Source organism: Euprymna scolopes, chromosome 6 (assembly GCF_053919585.1).
Source record: "Euprymna scolopes isolate OS-2025 chromosome 6, ASM5391958v1, whole genome shotgun sequence".
Classification (NCBI taxonomy): Eukaryota; Metazoa; Mollusca; class Cephalopoda; order Sepiida; family Sepiolidae; genus Euprymna; species Euprymna scolopes.
The window spans coordinates 109786570-109802279 of record NC_136487.1 but is presented as its reverse complement, the minus strand read 5'-3'; the positions used below and the strand labels follow the sequence as shown (position 1 = coordinate 109802279).

Sequence of the window (15710 nt, the reverse complement as noted above, 5' to 3'; positions counted from 1 at the left end):
AATCTGTCTAAAATCAGGTTCATTTATATTATTCAAGTAGGCAGATTACTTTATATTTTGTTTATTTTACATATTTCTTAATTATAAAGAATATATGTTGAAACAAAAGTAGATCTTTAGTTAGATTTCAAAAATTAACTTTTAATTATGTCTAAAGTATGCTAAAAATCAATAATATATTTGATTTTCTTTCAAGTTTTATCAATGCTATCTTAATTGAAGCCATTGTATCACTGACATCCTTTTCAAAGGACACATTCGGATGATCTGTTATCACTATCAAAAACAGAATTGTGTGAATACAGCAGCAAAACCATTTCAAAAACCTGTGATGGTGTAGTGACTTAAAGAACATTTTCATACTTCAGAAATGGGGCCTACAACTTGCAGGATGAAGCAAGAGGGGAGACCCAAGAGGGTAAAATTCTGATAAACTGGCAGCCACTGTTGGTATAAACCTGACTGATAAAGTGTGGCCACTAAATACCAACTTCCAATGCAATATCATCATCAATTGTTAAAGGTTGGAAAATGGGTTCAGCATGATCTTTATTATTCTTCAATATTGAAATTCACATTGACCAAAAGATCTGAGAATAATAGGCCTGAGAAATTATGCATCACACAAAAGTTCTTGCAAACATCTTTTTAGGAATCTGAGTGAATGAAGAAGGAGTTCATTTGAGTTTAAGATTAAATCTAAAGGAAAAGAGTATGAAAAGCTTATGGAGAGTTGAAATAAACTGGCATAAAGAAAAATGAACTATATTAATGATTAAACTGTTTTTAAACTGAGGCTTAATTTTTTTTCCTAAACAGACAGAAGTTTCCTTTTAATAATTGATAGTTTAATTAAAGAATATCTTATTAATAGTAAGGAAAACTCCCCAAATAAAATTTTCACCATGTAATTATGATTTGTCTGATCAAAAGTGGGTCTTCACAATGAATGATCCATTAAAACAAATTCATACATGGATTTGTGTATTCGTTTCCCACATTAGGAAAATTAGACAATTTAATGGAACTCCAGTCTCTCAAAAAAGGAGCATGCATGGAGGTTGTCTAATTCTAAGATTTTAGTTGACTTTTCCTTTCATTTAAAATACATGAAAACTAAATAAAAACTGAGATAATTTATTTTGTTAAAGTCCTTTTATTTCAAGGTTGAAAGTGAAGGTTTATTAGGATCACATAATTTCACAACTCTATTGAGTATAGCATTCATTGCGTGCATCTACTTGTACATTGTTTTCTTTGACACATTTGTACATTTCATAGTAACCAGTTATTTGAAGTGTTATTCCTTTCTTTCTTAAAAAAAGAAAAAAAAAAGCATGATATATTCAATCACATAAAAAAACATAGCAGCATATTTTCATAAATCAAAAATATTTAGGGAACTAAACTATGGTCCACAGATGAAAGTGTGGCTTGAATGCTGTTTTCGTCAGGCTCATCACAAATTTTTTTTTAATAAAGAAAACAACTATAAAATCACTGTCAGGGTTATCACACACCATGAATAACACTAACATATCTGTAGGCATTGAAACAAAAAAGTATTAATAACTATTTCTTTTTAAAATGTAATATCTTTTAAACAATTTTAAATCAAAGGAGTGTTATAATTTTTGGTAATTTATAAAGATCATAACCATAAAAGAATGCAATAAAAATCTGTTTAGGCATTGAAAGCCATTTTATGTTTTTTTTTGTAACATATTACTAAATGAAGAATCATTTCCATAAAAACCTAGTTAATAATATGCATCTAAAATTGAGAAAAGCACATTTGAAGTGTCAACATTAAGTGAAAGAAGCAGAAACAAAACAAAATGGCTACCAAATTTGAACTGATATTGTGTTTACTTGACAATGAAACTGAAAATGATTCCCCATTTAATGCCTAAACAGATATTTTTATTGCATTCTTCCATAACCATAATCTTTATAAATTATCTTATTTTTTTTCTCATTAGTGAATATGTTAAGTGGGAGTTATTGATTTTAACAATAATCAGATAATTTACTATTTTTCTTAAATAATTTTATTTCTGCCCAATGTATAGGACTAGAAAGAGTATTGAAAAAAGCGCCTACTGTTCAAAGGCTTTCTAAAGATTTAATTAGAATAATGAGATAATTATTATTACAATTAAAATCGATGTCCGTAGTAATCCGTTAATACCCATACATCTAAAAGCTATATTTCTGAGATTAAAAAAGAAATATTTTGATTTCTATGGATGTAATAAAAATTATTTAGATGAATAAATGCAAAAGTTTTCTTCCATTTATCCTAATTAACATTAAAACAGGTTATGTTTAACATTTGGCTATACCATATGTATAGTCATGTGCAAATCCACACAATCAGCTTTAGGCATTATCTGTGTTTTTATTTCATAAACAGCAATTGTATGTACAGCGAATGTGCAAACAATAAGGCAATTTTGAACTGAACTCTCTTGACTGGATCAATTGGGTTTCTGTTGTTATGTCTTAAACAGGAATTCTAATGTAAACAGGATAAGTATACACAAAGAAAAGTGTGCACTTCATAAAACGTAATGTTATATATATTAATTAAATTCAAGCAAAGTCTCCCGACATTTGCTGCATGTTTATCAGACTAAAATCAAACATAAAAAACGTGTCCAGTACAGAATATTCCCAAAAGGTTTTCTCATTTACTATTAAGGGTTAAACTGAAAAGACGCCTTTCCAATTTTGATTGAGGCCTCTTGAGTCAGTATGGATGGCCAGAAGTGTTATAAAAGTCCTAGTTGGATTTAGAGTGTTATTTGAACTTTTACAAACATTGTTAAGAATATATTTTTTTAAATGTTTAAATATTTTATTATCAATGTTTTAATTTTTTTTGCTACAATAAAGGAATAAAGCAATTTATTTAAAAAAAAAAAAAAAATACGAAATCTATTTTTTGAAACAAGATTAAAAAAAAAACATTTTTAAAGAGATTTTTTTTAATAAGATTTTTTGACTTCAATGAGTAAAGCAAATTTTAATCTTCATCTGCAGCAATTCCTCTGGTGGCGGCAAATGAAGCAAAACTATTTTAGAAATATTTTGTTTTGGAGGCGTTTTTTTTTTATGGTGTTTGATTTTTTTAAAAAAAATTACATTATTAAAATAAAAAGCATTTCAAAGTGAGAAATTAAATAAAAAATGAACACTAAATCCAACCAGGACTTTATAATGCTTCTGACCAGCCATACCAATTCAAGAAGTCCCGATCAAAATTGGAAAGGCGTCTCTTCAGTTTAACCCTATAAAGATTTATTGAAATTAAGAAAAAGAGGGAAATACAGGACATATTTGGGGGTACACCATCTGTAAGAATGTCATTTGATTGGCTATTGAAATTGACATAATTATTATAAGAGAATTATAAAATTAAAATGAAACAATATTGAAATTTGATGTAATAAAATTAAATTGAAACTATTAGAAAACAGAATATTTTTTATTAAATACAGAAACAAACAATTACAAATGATATTGTTCTCAGATACATATTAATATACGAGGAAATACCAGACATGATTTCCTTCTCTGCCACACGAATTTCAACAAATGTAGATTGAACATATTTTTCATAATAATAATTATTAAGTAATTAAGTAATAATTAAATTACTTAACAATAATTTCATTTAATTTTACAATTCTCTTATAATAATTATGTCAATTTCAATAGCCAATCAAATGTCATTCTTACAGGCGGTGTACCCCTAGGTGTGTCAGAATTTTTGGGGAATTTTTGACACCCCTAACACAAAACTGCGAATAAAATATAAAAAACTCGTAATTTCTCTTTTTAAAGTGGGTTGTTTATTTTCTTTATGGAATATACTTCCAAAATAAACTATTAACGTTGTTAAAAAAATAATAGAAATATTATTTTTTAAAAAACAGTGTTTACAAAGTGCCGGCGCGCCTTCATGCAGCCATTTTTTTGTTTTTTTACATAATGAAATCAATTGAATTTTACGAGTTAAATATTTTTCAATTTTTAAACTTTAAAAATCTATCAAAATTTTTCTAATGGTTCAATTTTTACGATATTTTCAGGGTCAATGTGAAATTTTATGCTCTTTCCAATAAACTGAATATTCTAGACAAGCGTTTTTTTTTAAATTCACTCCCCCTCATTTTGAAATGTCTATTCAAATGAAAATAATTTTCTTACTTCAAATTTATATACCAAAAATTGAAGATAAAAGATCAATAAATAAAATAAGCTAATTTAAAAAAAAACAAAAAAACAGTTATTTGCAAATTTACCTGTGAAGTCCAAAGTTTAAAACCTTTTTTTTTTTAAACCATGTTGAATTTTTTTTTTAAGTGAAACCTTATAATCTTGTTATATTGTCCAGAAAATTTTGTAGAATTACGACAAATTTTTTTTTTTTTTTTTTTAAATTAACTCCATAAAGAAGAAATAAAATATATTAAATCAAAAACTCATGTATTTCTTTGAGACAAAAAAAAAAAAAAAATTCGTTGAGTGTTTATGATTTATATCTCTATGGATTATGTGGCAAATTACAGCTCTGAACTAATTGTGGTTTCTGTTTTACAGGTGTTTAAACTGAGTCAGGTGTGAAATGGAGCCTGTTGAATGTCGAATAGTGATCCGGTTTTTGTATTTGAAAGGACGCACACCACAGGAGACTTTTGATGAAATGAAAGAAACTTATGGTGATAATGCCCCATCATATGACCTTGTAAAACGCTGGCATCATGAATTCAAACATGGCCGGAAGTCTGGAAACAGCTCCCAGACCTGGTCGCTCCCCCCCTCCTCTATCATTGATGAGGCATCTGTCCATCAAGTTGAGGCTGCCATTTTGGAAGATTGGCGCATTACTATTTGCCAAATAGCCCAAGATGTCAAGATTAGTACAGGGTCTGTGGAAAAAATCATTCATGACCATTTGCATATGCATAAGGTGTCTGCCAGATGAATTCCCAGGTTGCTTACACCATTCCAGAAGCGAGAACACGTCGAGTGCTTGAGGATGAATTTGGAGATGTGCCAAGAAGATAAGTCAAAGTTTTTCAAAAGACTGATTACACAGGATGAAACCTGGGTCCATCACTATGATCCAGAGACCAAAGCTCAGTCAATGCAGTGGAAGCACTTGGACTCACCACCTCCAAAGAAGGTAAGGGTGCAGCCCTCCACTGGCAAGGTCATGCTCACAGTCGTCTGGGATCAGGACGGAGTAGTGATGACAGATTTCCTGGCAAAAGGTACCACAATTACAGGAGCCTATTATGCTTCACTTTTGAGGAAATTAAGGGAAGCTATCAAAACCAAGAGGTGAGGCAAGATCAGCAAAGGTACACTCCTCCTGCAGGACAACGTTCCGGCCCACAACTCGCATGTCGCCAGATCAGAAGAATGGGCATGTGGTTATGAAATCCTCCCTACTCTCCTGACCTTGCACCCTCTGACTTTCACTTCTTCCCAGCCATGAAGTTGTTTTAGAAAGGAAAGCATTTCCCAGATGATGCAGCCTTGATTTCTGAAGTCACGTCGTGGTTGGAGGACCAACCTGGGGTGTTCTACAAAAACGGTCTCCAGAGCTGCATCAAACGATGGGAGAAATGCATAACTTTGGGTGGTTCCTATGTAGAGAAAGACTAATAATTGTGCCAAGTTTTGTTGCTCTACTGCTATGGGAAGTGGGTCAGGGGCATTACTTATTGCACTCCCCTCGTACTCTCTATCCGTCCTTTTCCCTTCCTTCTTTTTTTATTTTTTGTTTACATTTCTAGATACAAAATAGTTGTGTGAGAACGGTGAATTTGTTGACACATTTACTAATCTGTTTCAATATTAGTTTTATTTTATTTATTTAGGTTTTATTTTTTTGCTTCAGGATTTATTAATTATTTTTTTTAGATTTTAAGTTTCTATAATTTGGTTGAAGTATTCCAATATGGGTTTTTCATTCTTATATTTCTCATCGGTAGGTTCATGTGCGTTCTGTCTGCTAAATGACTTTTGTCGGCGTTCCATTCCTAGGAAAATCATGTTTAATTTTCGATTTTTGAGCGATTATTCGGAAAAATAGGTAACTTTACACGAATAGGGAGGATTTTTTTTCTCATGTTTGAGTGATCCATCCGTGATTTTTCATTTTAATATACTTTCATAGAAATGTTTCTGTTATGTCAAAAAAAAAACCTATTTTCTTTACGCCACAAGTGTCACGGCGTCACGCTCATACATGAATTCCATAGCTAACATACTGACCCAACGGGTTACGGGTAGTCTAGTATTGTTATAAGCTTTAAAAGATAGCGAGTCTACATAATCACTACTTTTTTAATGACAAATTCTGACACTCCTAGTGTACCCCCAATTATGTCCCAGTATTTTCCTCATATTTTGGTTTAACTAAAACTGCAATAGCCCCCACCCCAATTATTTATAGAATATTCTGTATTGTAGGAACTGCCAAAATTCACCACAGAATTACCCCACCCTATATGTAAAACGATGTAAGTTTATTATAAATTAATATTATCAGTATAACCTTTGTACCATTTAAAAGAAGGGCAAAATAAACCAGTAATAATTAAAAAAAAAAATTTTTCATCAAACGAAAATAATGAAATTGCGAGACGAAAATCGTGTTTACATAATTGGCGCTTTAAAATAACGTCCCCATGTAGTAGACATTCCGAACGTGAAAACATAGTCGTGTTTAATAAATCTAGCAAAAATCAACTAATGGTCAAATTTTCGTGAAATTTTCGATATTTATCCATTTTAGAATGAAATTACATATAAAATGCAGTTTCCTTAAAATATATGAAGGGAAATATTTTTTTAGTGCGTCCCCCCCCCCATATTTATTTTTTCGAAATTTGAATATATTTAAATCTGTCGAAATTTCTATTTATTATGAAACATAAGAGTTCAAATAAGTAAAAAATATTTTTTTTTTTAAAATTTAAATACACATATTGAACAAAAATTTACCTTGAAGTTGCAATTAAAAAATTAATATAAACTTATGTTTTTTTTTTTTTTAATAGCGTTTTTTTCGAATTAATATATACTATAATCAGTTGAATTGCTAAGAAAAAGAAACTTCGTAAACATTAATTTTTAAAAGATTAAAATTCCATTATTTCAAAATGTTCCGTTACAACATAGATTTTTAATTAATCGTGTTTAATTTTTTTTTAAATATTAAGTTTTAATATAAACATGAAATAAGAGTGTCAGCTATTTTATCGCCAGATTAAAACCAATTTGAAAATATTATTGCACAAATATTAAGCATTTTGTAGTTCCCCCCTCATATTGTCTCTTTTTACCGAACAAAATATAGAACCCCGTAGGTAACATTCAGTAAAATCGTATTTCATATTTAATATTCAAATGTTTATGATATTATTAATTGCAGTTTGAAGATAAACAAAGGTTTTAAAAAATCATTAAGCCGCTTCTGCTTTTCCATAGTTCGTATAGTTAACACAAATCTGACGTCACGGAAACATGCGGTCCATTTTTCACAATCGTTTGGCAGACCCTACTGTACTGGATACATTGTTTCATGATGTTCGAGTTTAGTTTGACGGGCTCACAGCAGGGGGGGGGGGACTTTGCCAGATGTGTGTGTGTGTGTGTGTGTGTGTGTTATATTATCACATTGCCGAATTGATAAATAGAAATTAACTTCTGGCTTGGATTACAATTTAACAAGCAAAGGTCAAGTTCTCAAGTAGGTTTATGTAGTGCTCCTAAACCAAGAGGAAACCATTCATTTTCTCACGCGCTCCTTTCGTATTAAAGAAGAACCTAACCTTTATTTATTTATTTTTAAACCGGAATGTGTCATTTTACGTGTCATTTTAAAACGGCAGACAATATAACGCGTCATCTTTTATTATTTACTTGGGACAGAAACAAACAAAAGAAAATCAGGTTTGGCCAAGAAATGGAAAGAAAAGAAAACGTGAAAGTAGTTATGTTACAGTTAGGTTAAATTTAATAAAGAAATCAGCTTAATTACGAAGAATTGGATTTCGGCAGAGGGAGGTTATTATTGAACTAACAACGAAGAGATAGCGATGTTATATAAAAAAGGAGCACATGACTTTATTAGCGGGGGCGGGGGGTGACCCAGAAAAGAATATAAATTTTGCTATTTGTTATTTTAATTGGCTCATGAGGAAAATGGATCAATTCCCCATTTATCAGTTCAATAAATACGCAATCGTCATAGACATTAGATATATTTTTTTAATATACATCAGCAATTTAGGTGTGTCAGAAACTTCGTGAAAAATATTGAATAATTCGACCCTCTGTCTTTCCAAGCTTATAACTACTCGAAAAATGTAATTCAAACCCTATTTTTTTTTTTTTTCAATTAAAGGAGCAAGGACCAAGGTTTCATTTAAAAAAAAAAAATAAAAAAAAAATACGAACAACGTGGTTTACAAAAAAAAAAGTTTTAAACTTCGGACTTTGCAGGTAAATTCCCCCAAAAGCACTACTTTTTTTGTTTTAAATTTGAATATATTATTTATTGATCTTTTATCTTCAATTTGTGATATATAAAACTTTAGCACAAATTAATTATTTACTTTATAATAGACATTTCAAAATAGGTGGGTGGGGGGGACTTGAATTAAAAAAAAAAAAAAAAGCGTTTGTCTAAAATATTATATTCGGTTTATTGGAAAGAGCATAAAATTTCACATTGACCCTGAAAATATCGTAAAAATTGAATCAATAGAAAAATTTTCATAGATTTTTAAAGTTTAAAAATTGAAAAATACTGAACTCGTAAAATTCATTTAATTTCATTACTGTTTTTTTTTTTTTTTAAATAAAAAGAAATACTATTTCTATTACTTTTTATACAACTTTAATAGTTTATTTTGGAAGTATAATCCATAAAGAAAATAAACAACCCATTTTTTAAAGAGAAATTACGAGTTTTTTATATTTTATTCGTAGTTTCGTGTTAGGGGTGTCAAAAATTCCGATACACCTACATCACATCAGCATTACGAATTAAACATTTCTAATGTCGAGATAAGTCTGAAATAAGATTAAAGATAATGTAATAAATAACTAAAGGTTTCATTCTTAGACGAGAAATACACACACACACACATTTCAGCTGGTGTGGTGCTGGTGCTGGGTGCGTGTGTGTAGAGGGAATCCTTCGGTCCCCAAAGCCACGAGATGAGGCCATTGTTGAAGTGGTTTGTTCTATTGTCTGATGTATTGTCCTGTGTAGTTTTAGGAGGCCCACACTTTTAGGCTTTACCTTCTTACTCTTTGATAAGGGGCTAGTTTATGGCTAATCGCCTAAGACGTCCTACCAGGAACCGCCGATAGAGCTACCCAGACTGTGTGTGGAAGGGGGGGGGAGAGTTTCGGGCGCTGTTTTTTCAATTCCCACTTTCCCGACCTTGTGTCACATGCTCCCGCCGTGGGACGGAGATACATTAAAATTAATATGTGTGTGTGTTGTTTCCTTAACATGTTCTATGGTACTATAGGATCGTTGAAATATCTCCTTATTTTACGCACATTTCGAGATAATGTCCAAGATCAGTGCTCGGAAAAATCGGTAAATGTTTACTTTAACAGAACACAGATTAATAAAATTTATTTTTAGTGGTTTTCGGGTCACTGACAACGAATCTGATATTTAAACCCGTTGCAAATTTATCGTTTGTATGGTATTAATCTCTTGACCCTGGGAATATTCTGCGCCATTTCACCGCCTTTGTTAACGCTATGCACAAGAGCGCCATACTGTTTTCTTACTGGATGCGCGGACGCGTGTAGTAAAGAAGTAATTGATCACATTGCGGAGGAATCTTTAGCGGACACTTGAAATAAGCTAAAAAAAAAAATGTGGTTCATTTTTTTGTGTTACATAATTTTTTAAAAAGCATTAAAAACTAAGTTTTCACGAGGGGTTTACAAAAACATTTTTAGATTAAATACTTTTCATAAAATTAAAAAAAAAAAAAACTTTTACCTACCCGAAAACCTATAAAAGTCGATATTTTTAACGTGAGTTGAACTTGTGTAAAAAAAAAAAAAAAAAAAAAAAAAGAAATACCAAAAACAGAGCGATCCGTGCTGAAATAATAACGTTATTATTTAAAAGCCATACTTGACATGGGGAGGGGAGGGTGTTTTGTACCTATTCTGTACTTCAACCTTGCAATTGAATAAAAACGGTGCTAGTGCAGAGTGATCCGCGCGCTATTTTTTTTTTAAATCATATTTCCAAGTTTAATTAAAGTTTTATGATATTTTTTTTTATTCAATTGTAAGGTTGAAGTACTGTATAGAATAGGTACAAAACACCCCCCTCCCCATGTTAAGAATGGCTTTTTAAATAACCTTATTTACGTCCGGGTCACTCTCTGCACTAGTACCATAAAAACATATCAAAAAACTTTAATTAAACGTGGAAATACGATTTAAAAAATAGCGCGGATCACTCTCTGCATTAGCACCCAAAAAGGTACACCAAATTGACTTTGATACTACTACAGTTTATCGCCGAAAATGAAGACGCCATTTTTTTTTCGGGCACCTATTGTCAGAATCAGAGGGAGAAATCAGTATTTTAAACTATGACCGAAGCATAAAATAACAAAAAATTAAACTAGATAATGATTACTTCCGGAAAGACCTAATTATTACGTGCCCCAATAATGCAGTATACCCCACCCCCACCCAACTTCAAAAGCCGTTCTTAACATGGAGAGGTTGGAGGTGCTTATACTACTATGGGACATATAGTAATTAGTTCTTTCCGGAAGTAATTCTAGTTTAATTTTTTGATATTTATTTTATACTTCGGTCATTGTTTAAAATACTGATTTCTTCCTCTGATTCTGACGACAGGTGCCCAAAAAAATGGCGCCTCTATTTTCGGCAATAAACTGTAGTAGTACCTAGACTTTTTTCGTTTAAAAATTAAATTACTTCATTTTTGTTAATGTTTTTTATAAAAAGTACGATTGTTGAATGTTATTCTTTCAATTAATTTTGGGCGCATGCATGCGGCATGCACAATTTAAAAAAATAAAAAATTAAAAAATAAAAACGGAACGAAATTTAAATTTCCGTCCTCCGCAAGTTTTACCAAACTTTTTTTTTTTTTTTTTTTTTTTACACACACACACACACACACACACACACACACGTCGCAAGTTTATCGAAAATAAATAAATATAGCCGCGACGAATAAATATTGAACAAATGAACACAAAACGTTTAATTATATATATGTTCAAAAATAAATTAGAATTATACACCCCTCAAAAAACAAAAAAAACAAAAAAAAACAGGACCAATGTAAGAATCGATTTTATTCAACATTTGGACAATGACCCTATTATAAGAGAACTAATTTTGAAGTAGGAGAAATTGTCATGTATTTCATATAATTTAACACTATCAGTAGGGAAAAATGTTTAGATTAAAAGGTTAAAGTCTATTTTAGCTTTAATAATAATAATAGTGAACGAACTAAAATAATTAACATCCCCTCCCCGTCTGGTAAGAATGTGTTTCTATATATTTTAATTTTTAGAAACTGCTATTCTTAACATGGGGAAGTCGAGGGGGCTTTGTTAACTATTTTGTACCTATCTACAGAATAATTATTATCTTCATTATTATTGAATTTATAAAATATAATTCGGTGCTAGTGCACTTACTGATCCGCGCTATTTTTTTAAATCGTATTTCCAAGTTTAAAGTTTTATGGGTTTTTTTTAATTCAATTGTAAGGTTAAAGTATAGAATAGGTACAAAACACCCTCTCCATGTTAAGAATGGCTTTTTAAATAACGTTATTATTTCAGCACGGATCAATAAGTGCACTAGTACCTATAATTCTTCACTTCACACCTCCCACACTGGACTGTCACAAGCCATAGAATGTATATAATATATAGAATTTATTTTTATAAGAAAAAAAAAATTTAATTGCAAATAACAGTACATATTTTAATTCTTGAATAAACTCAATTATCAATAATGTTAAAAAATAAATTTCAAATTTATGCAAAGAATAAGGACCGTGTTGAAATAATAAGGTTATTATTTTTAACATTGGAGTGGGAGCTTTTTAACTATTCTGTACTTTCACCTAACATTTTTATAAACGATAGATATTTTGAAAATCCTATCTAAAAAAATAATAATAATAAAGGCACGGTTTGCATAAATATCTTAAAATCAGAAAGGAAAAAAAGATTTATTTTGTTTTTCTATCGATAATTATTAATTCATGAATCTATGAAGAACCTGCAATGTCATAATGAATAAAAATGTATACTTGGTAAATTTAAGGTTATCAATAGAAGGGGAAAACAAAGAGATTACACGAAGAAAAAAAAAGTACTTGTGGAAAGAAACAGAAATAAATTATGTTGAGAAACGCGAGTGTTTATGAAATTGAGTGGGTGGACCTGTGTGGGTGGCAACGATCGGAGATTATTGAACACAAATTCATACACACACGCACGCTCTTCCGTGTGAAATAATGCAATTACACAAGTTTTAAAAGCATTAAATTAGTATTCTACATGCATACACGTCCAATACATTAAAAAGGAAGAAAAATAAGAATTTTCAGAAAAGTACTCTCATCTTCTACATTTTGTATATATTTTTTAAAATTTGAATTTACAGCACTACCTGTAACGAAGGTAATAATTAGTATTAATTAAAATCAGCTCAGGTTAAAGTGATATTTTGAAAACAATTTTTAATTTTTTAAAAATCGGTATGTTACAGAAATTTTGGTATTATTATACAAACACCGTGACAGCGAATTAACCCTAACCCTAACCCCCTAACCCTAACGCTGTCACGGTGTTTGTATAATAATACCGAAATTTTCAAAAAATGATAAAATTTAGACAAAAACATAAGAGTTTTGGGGAGGATGGGGATAAGAGTACAGATTAGATATTTTAAAATTCGATCCGTATATTATTGAGATCCCTATTATTTATTGTGAGATTACTTATGTTTTTTACAATGTTTGTTTAAGTGGGAAAAAAAAATGCTGCCTAAATACACGCTTGACATGAGATTGATTGAAATAGGGGTGCACAAAAAAGGACATACTTGAATGTCTTTAACACACAAGACAACGAATTAAATTATCGACTGCTTTTATTTTCAGGTTGGAATTTCGATCTTTGGACACCGAACAAAAAATTCAGATTAAAAAAAGGCGAGGGTAGGATACAACGCAAATTAGGAGCGTTAATGTTTACCTCAAACAATAAAGTTTTTCTAATCACCTGATAATCATATCTTTAACGTTTAAAACAAACATGAAGGTAATAAAATAAACGGGTTTGTAGTAGTACCTAAAAATAGATAAATGGGGGATCAATATAAACTATATTTTCTATAATAAACTAATCCCCCATTTTTACGATATATTTTCATTTATTTTATAATTTCTTTTTAAATAAAGATAAAATAAGATATACGCGAGAGAAACAAGAGGAAATACATGCGTGTACATATATGTGTGTATACATGCACCATGCAAAGAGAGAACAAGAACGGCAAAATTCTAAACTAATAGAAATAAATAAGAGAGCGGAAAAAAAGTCGGCTGCTTTACCTTTTAGCGTCACACACTCATGCGGCTGTCAAATGACATATACGCATGCGCAGTTAACACATCCGGATCCACGCTCAAATCACGATTAGTTACGTCTCATCACAAAGTCCTTTCGTTGCTCGATTAGTACAGCCAGACAGATTTCTTAGGGAACAATCACATGATCGTATTTAGGTTATTGTCCAGAATTCCTTCCATATAAACAAATAAAGAAAGAAAGAAAGAAAAATCTGTTTGATGTAGGTATGATGAAACGAAAATATCATACTTCAAAATTTACGTAAATGGATCAAGCTGTTTTATTTTTATAAAGAAAATTATTTTTTAAACGATTAATGGGAATTTGTAGGCATTAGGTCATAAAATCTCGCAAGTTTTGAATTATTGTTGAGTTATCTCTCTTGTATTTTTGAGCTTTCTGTTTTCAAAATGGGGAGTGAGACAGTCACTTCTCCGATATTCATGAAATTTGATTTTCTTATTTAAAAAAACGACTTGATCAATTTATGTGACTTTTGGAAGATGATATTTTCATTTTGTCACGGATACCGTACATCATACAGATTTTTCTTTATTTTTGTTCTTCACTATAGGAGGAAATCTGGACAAGAACGTATACTTATCTATTAAATTTATATTGTAAGAATAACATTACTTGATCGGATCATTTGCATGACTTCAGGAAATAATTTAGATCTTTCGTACAACTTTATACTCGTTTTCATTTGTAAAAATCTATATACAAATGCAATTTACACTGGAAAAGTTTAGACATGAATATAGAGAAATTATGGCAATTTTTACCCTTTGCCTCCAGACTATTGTTACAAGAGCAGATTATATTGTAGTGACCGTTATATGCGGCCAGAACAAATATCTCCAGCAGGAGCATCTTCATAGCAATCACCGTTTTCGATACCCACACGTATGAAAAATGCGCAAACACACAACGTTGTTATGCGACCACTGCACACATAAAACAAAGGAACTACTGGCTGGAACATTCAAAAACATCTCTATATAAAGATTTGCCATGAAAAATCAAATCAGTTTTTCTCTTGTTTTTCCCAAGAACTGGTTGTTCAGATTAACTCTGTCACAAGGGAGACATTAAAATCCCTCGTCTTGTGCCAAGCACATGAACTTTAATTGTCATCATGGAAAGTTATCGCATTGAATGAGAATTTAATTCTTCTTTTAAACAATTTTATTTCAACCTACTGTTCTTATAAGATGAACACAAACACACTTTCATTCTCAGGATTATAGACTGTTATCCTCTTAAAAATAATCACATAAATTCCAAGCCATTCATGACAAATCAGTAATATTAAACCTCGTGCCATTCTCACAAACTTTGCTAATCCTGCATCATGAACACTGCACACAAGAAAATACTTATGTTGGAATAATTTAAAAAACTAATATTCTTAACATGTAAATAAATGCTGTTTATTTCATATTAATACAGTGATTTCGAGTTCTTTGTCAAGTGTCGTTATTTTCCAGAGATATTTTTATTTTTATTTATGTGAGGATGTGCCTTAGTGAAAACTGCTCGAACATGTTTTTCTTCACATATACACACCCACAAGTACGCACACATGCGAAACGTCACTTCCTTTAAAGTGAAAGCCAGACATGCACAGTCAGAACACTGACCCCAGTATAAAAGTCAACAAAACCTGTCAACTAGTCTTTTTCGTCCGGACCAGCATTCGACCTGTTGAGTCGACGAACCGACCGCGCGCCCTAACGTCATTTTTCCTGCTACTGTAATGTGGGATAAGCGCACATACACTTTATACGCTTTCTCTCTCCATGAACTGGATTGACTTTCTCACTCTATCTCCCCTTCGTTTTGGTCCATCAACACAGACATTTGCGCGACTCTCTACTGAGCTTAAACCCCTCTTTCTACAGGCCGGCTTGCCACTTCGCGTTTCTCTATTGCATTCCCCTTTCCTTCCACGCTCGTAGTCGTCAACGGCCGAATGAACACGTCTACACCCAAGACTTTCATTTC

The 15710-nt window shown here is 31.2% G+C and overlaps 1 protein-coding gene across 1 annotated transcript in view; it reads right to left on the bottom strand.

Annotated features, from left to right (window-relative positions):
• LOC145277861 (V-type proton ATPase catalytic subunit A-like) overlaps window positions 1–13818 on the bottom strand; it is a 68452-nt gene extending 54634 nt beyond the window's left edge. Inside the window, exon 1 of the mRNA XM_080129812.1 lies at window positions 13685–13818. The gene's annotated coding sequence lies outside the window, so the exon portion shown is untranslated. The remainder of the gene's footprint in view (window positions 1–13684) is intronic.
• Between the last annotated feature and the right edge of the window lie 1892 nt (window positions 13819–15710).